Below are 6,000 nucleotides of genomic sequence, written 5' to 3'. Positions count from 1 at the left end.
CCTCTCCATCTTCCTTTTCTTTTCTTTTCTCTTCCTTCATCTCTCTTCTTCCCTTCACACCATCACTGTCCTCTGTCCTTCTCTCAATCTTATCCTATGATCTCTTCCTCTCATAAAGTGTCTTTCTTTTCTCCCCTCGACTGTGCTTCTTTCTTATTCAGCTTGAACGACAAATATCCATGCAATGGTATAAAGAGACAGTATGTTGTATGTTTGCAAGTAGTACCTAGCTGTTGCAATTACCAGCTATACGGTATGCTTGACTATACAGTGAAGATCCTACCTACATAAGATAAGGTTTTGTGGTCAAGGAAGTTCCCTCATACAACTTCATCTATTTTAGAAACTGTTAATTAATTGGCACTGAATTGGGAAAAAAAAAGAAGATAAATAAAGGTTTCACACTGATCGCCAGACTTTCCTGGCTCTTCTTTGAAATAGCCTAAATGGAGATAAACATGGACACATAGATTTGTTACAACAGAATATTTCACCAAAAACGTGATTATCTCAGCCTCCGACAGTTTGCATTTCACATTTTCTCAACACCTTCACTATCACACTCCATCATCATTAAATATATTCATCTTTTGTAAGGAATAAGTCATCACGCCAATTTTAACAACTTTGTGTTCTCGTTTCAACTTTGATATTCAAACAAGTTTATTGCCTGCGAGAGTAAGCTATTTATACACGCTTCCTAGATGTAGAAACTTTCAGACGATCACAAACAGGCTGTTGTGTGAACGCAAAGTGTTACATTTTTTTCTTTTTTTGTGACGTGTAGTATGGGTATACATATATATATATATATATTTCTCTTTATATATATACATATATTTTCTCAGTTTCATATGTATGTTATTATTCATATATCATAGCTGGCTGATAAGTCATACATATTCATCCACATCCCAAGGTGTTTGAAAACAGCTGTTAAATTCTAGGACCATTCGTTTCCGAACTAAAGTTACATCAAACCGCAAAACCAACGTGCGTGTCCTATTTACAAATCACGGCCACTCTAATATTACTTTGTACACACACTGTGAGAGGGTTTGCTATGTACAGAGTGTTACCCTTTCAACACACTTCTGGGTGGACAAGTCTGTACTGAAATGCTGACAGGCTTACAATGTACGGTTCTTTCAAAACTTAAAACGGGAACGTCAACGAAGCAGAAGAACCTCTGTCACGGACAACTACATATTTACCTTGTGTAGAATGCATCACATCTTTGTACACTTTACCCGATTGACTCTAAACTTGTGAAATTCCTCATGAACCTGACAAGCTCCAGCCATATAAGCACACATCAGGGGAGAATGATATCATGTTCATACTAATGGTCTGGGGTGACTCGCAGAGCTAAATACAAGGTTTGACACATGCATACAAAGTTCCAACACTTTTCTTGTCTCAAGGTTTGGAGTACATCAATCACTCAGATATCAAATAATGCTCAGGAGCTGAAGCTGTTAGACTGTCATCACATCTTCTCTGAAGTTCAAACATCATCAAATTCTTGTCACCTCATATAATTTTCATATAGCATTATGAACTCATATTATAAACTAACCCCCCCCCTCATAAAAATTGAATGATTAATGGTAGAAAACACATTTCAATACCATATCTAAGCCAAACCATCCTTAAGTACACACAGAAAACCAAAGAGGACACAGCAGACATTATCAAGAGAGGTCACAACTCTGGTGGAAATAGAAAAGATGATCAGTTGTTTTCCAGTGAGAGATCACATAGGATCGTGTGTATATGCAGTGAACATAACGTTCACTTTAAAAATGTTTAGGCTTCTGCAAAATCTCTACTTCCCTTTACACATGTCAAACGATTCTGTACATCTGACCGTGAAAGAATTGTCTCTTTGTCTGACCGTGAAAGAGACAATTCTGACATGAAAAATGTGATGCAGTATTCCTGGGGAATATTCTTCTCTTTGTTTGTTTGTTTGTTTGTTTTTTTAATAAGAAAGAGAAACTAGGCGCGGTCAGACTGGCAAAAGATCGAGAAGTTTAAGATCGCGAAGTTTGGGCCATTGGTACGTGCGCAAGAAAGAGTGCGCCGTCCGATGGCTAGTGATTGTGACGCAACAATGCACACCTGTACATGACAATGGCCTCGCGCTTCGGAGGCACCGCCTGCAAACAGATCGAGAAGTTTCGCGGGAAGTTTGCGGTCACATTGGCAAAACTTCGAGATCTTAAAGATCGCGATCTTAAACTTCTCGATCTTTTGCCAGTGTGACCGCGCCTACTGATGTGATAGCAGTTAAGTTAATGAACAGATTTAGCTCAGGTGTTTGACACAGGGACATCAACACCATAAAAATATATTCTGTATGATGCAACGTTGTGACAGCGTCGCCCCATGTCCTACACTCAGATACACAAACAGGTAATACCCAACTCTACTTTAATTCCCCTTATGCATTCTATTGAACAGGTACATTTTTTTTTTTTCAGGGGAGGGGGAGGGGGAGGAACAACCTGTCATGATGACCAATCTGTGCAGATCAATGTATTTCAAGAGCAACTCAAATAGTGATAAGAAACGCATAACATAAACAAAAATTATGATAAACTATAAAGTAATTTCAGTTAGATAAAGGGAAGTTCAAAAACAAATCTCAGAGTTCGAAGTAAAGTGCATAACCTTGCTAGACACATAAGTACTGGCAGACGCATTCCCATTTTTTGAGTGAAATGTAAATTGCTGTCAAAAACAAAATTTGAAAAATTCCAGTTAAACATTGACATAAGTCCCATACATAATCTGCCATGAGGTTGAGGTTATTGTCTTTTCAATTTGGCACTACTGAAAGAGCTTGAAAGCCTGACTGAAAATAAAACGGAACAAAACGAGAAATGGACTTTGCATATAATCAACATTTGTGCACTACACATAGATAATCTTTTGACAGTCGAGGAACACAAACTTTGTATAAATGACCAATGGTCGCGCACCTTCCATTCCATGGGTAGACATGCTGAGATCATGGTATGGTGTGAATTTCACAAATATATGTAACAGATAAAGTCAAGTACTTCATGCCCACAATCTTCAACATCTTTTAACTTTCAGCCATGTCAAAGAAAATTCCTCTGCAAAGAATGAAAATTACTCGGTGCTCAGCAAATTTTAGCTGCCATCAATCATAAAGACATCAAGGATCTAGTTTATCACCATTACACTCTTTGCCTTTGAATTATTTTGTTGCATTTTGTACATGAAATGTCATGTGCTGTAAAGGTTTTTAGAAAGATATCTATACAATCTGTTTATAAGCTGGAAATTCACATTGCCTTTTTTTTTTGTAAATAAAGATATTAAACTTTGTAAAATTTTCCAAATCTGAATATGAAGCTGATCAAAAAACATACTCTTAACATATTCTATTGAACAGGTCAAATATATACACATAATCACTAAAATCATGTAAAAACACACACTTCCTTTTTTACAATCCACATGCATTCAAGGAAATCAGTTAAAGATGACAAAACTCTACACATTTACCACTATAATCCTCTTAAAACACTTTGCAACTTCACCCCTCCTATTGTTTCAATCACACAAGAAAAATACAATTCACATAATACTACACTGGTTAGTACTTTGAAGAAGAAATGATAAATAAGTTAAAATACATCTCACAAATTGCAAACTTTAGAAGTTCAAAAATAAAGGACAACAATGTGTTGGGAAATTGCATATACACGTAAGTGCTTCATAAGACTATTGATTTCTAACTAATCGTGTCTATCAATTCTTCAGTCTCTCACTTCAATCACAAAATGAAAACCCCAATAGAGAAGAGAAAAGATAGAAGGAAGAATCAAGAGAAGAGAAGGAAAGAACAGGAGCCTTACGAATGAACCAGGTGAGGTAAACATGTATATAGTTTTGGTGATAAAGTGTGAAATAATCTTCATGCTGCAAGGTATTATCTTACAAAGACTTTCGGTCTGTTTGTGTTGTCACTTGCCCGTATCGACCATTTCGATCCGGAATTAAGACAAATGGTGTCTTTCACAATTCATACGAATGCTAATGATGCGGTAGCAGGGGCGGATCCAGGAATTCCGTAAAGAGGGGGCGCCTTTACAAAATTAAAGGGGGGCGCACGCACCCAACCCCCCAATTTTTTCTTTCTTTTTTTTTGTTTACACAAAAAATAAAGAGAGGGGGGGGGGCATGCACCCGGTGCATCCCCACCTGGATCCGCCACTGGGTAGTATGTACCCAAGATAAGCTTGTCAAAATGAACATTGTTCTTTCAGGAGGTTCCCTTGCTATGATTACCCTTGACCTCCCATAGTTTTGGGGCAGGAATTTGGTGCATTAGTTACCCATTTTTGCACATGGGTCGATCCGAGAGGGACAGCGTAGTTAACTCATTGTGTGCTTTGAGTTGCAACTGGCACAGAAAACCTCATAGGATTGTACATACTGTCCAAAGTCCCTGGCACAGAAAGGGTTAAAGCATTGTTTCCATGGATGAACACATCATGCAGGATTTAAACTCAGAATCTTCTCTTCAAGAGCCTAAAGCCTCCGACTATACCACAATAAACGCTTTCATTCAGTTCACTTACATCAATGAATTACGATGCCAATTATTCTGAAGGGTGTTTAATTGGGATGCTTCAAAATGAGCCTTTTTTTTGTTTTTGTTTGTTTTTTCATGCACAAGTCAGTATGGGCCCAGCCATTGAAGAGCTGTGGTTAACCTGGCAAGAAAATATCACAGACAAGATATTGTCTAGCTTTGGTGATGCAATGTAAAACCTGAATACAATCCTCATGATCCGAGATCCTGTATGACAAGTGTCAATGTTTCGCAAGCACCTCTAATTTGTCGCCTGTGGCCCACGAGAGGACTCGCATCTGTGAAAAGAAACGGCGCATCTGGATAGCTTCTAAACTAATACTCAATCTAATGGTAGATCCATGAGGCAATGTATGAGGGTAGGTTCTTTGTACACAAATTGCACATACAGACAAACCTGAGGAAAAAAGAAGTACGTAAGAGAAAAATAAATACCCAGATATAAGCCTACTGCAAACCAGTCCTGCTGTTTACATGACTGCTCCAATATCAGTACAGTACAACCAGGAAACAACAAATAAGCTTAAAGGATACAGAGTCTGAATACCAAGACTAATAGACACTGTAATCATGTTACTGTTTATACGTATGTACATTTAAAAAGAAAATGACGCTACACATATATACATTCAAACAGCCAGATTTGTTCTACAGTACAGCATTTCCAGCATATCTCCATGAAGTATGTCTGTGTTCACATGTGACATCCCATGCACAGGTCAAAATGTAATGAAGCAAAAATTAGCATACAAAATCGGTTCTCTGAATTATGTACAACCATACCGTGTGCATGTTACTTACATGTATTTCCAAAAGCATCTGTATTATACAAAATGTAGTGAATGGCTATTTTATTCTCACAGGATAGTGCTGGACCAAGAAATGATATAGACCTGAACTTGCAAATTCTCAACATGTGTTATTTCAGTACAGTTGCAATAAATATACCCTTGCATAATTCTCCAAAGCAGAGCTAAGAAGAGGAAGTGTGGTTGTTGATTTTCTTTGTGCGGTATTTTTTTTTGTAGATACTCACAAATAAAAAGTACAGAAAACGGAGAGGTGATTAAAAATTATGATGCAAGTGCTCCTAAAATACATAAGAAAGCGCTTTGTAATTTTAATACTATAACATAGTGGTCGACTATAATTAAGGATACAATGTCCACAGGAGTGCATTCAATAATTCTTGGAGAAATTTCTTGTGCTCTCATGAATTTGTCCTCGATATTACTTTTGCTCAAAAAGCGAAAGTCTTTTGCGTGATTACAGCTGTTTTCAAGTTACCAGAGTGAGTTTATAACCATACGTCCACATGACAACATACATGTTTGTCATTACCCAAGAGACAAAACAGCACTTATATA

This window comes from Diadema antillarum, unplaced genomic scaffold (assembly GCF_040938485.1).
Source record: "Diadema antillarum isolate AM-2024a unplaced genomic scaffold, OU_Dant_1.0 scf00000038, whole genome shotgun sequence".
In the NCBI taxonomy this organism is placed as follows: domain Eukaryota; kingdom Metazoa; phylum Echinodermata; class Echinoidea; order Diadematoida; family Diadematidae; genus Diadema; species Diadema antillarum.
The sequence above is the reverse complement of the archived record's forward strand: the minus strand, read 5'-3'. Positions refer to the sequence as shown.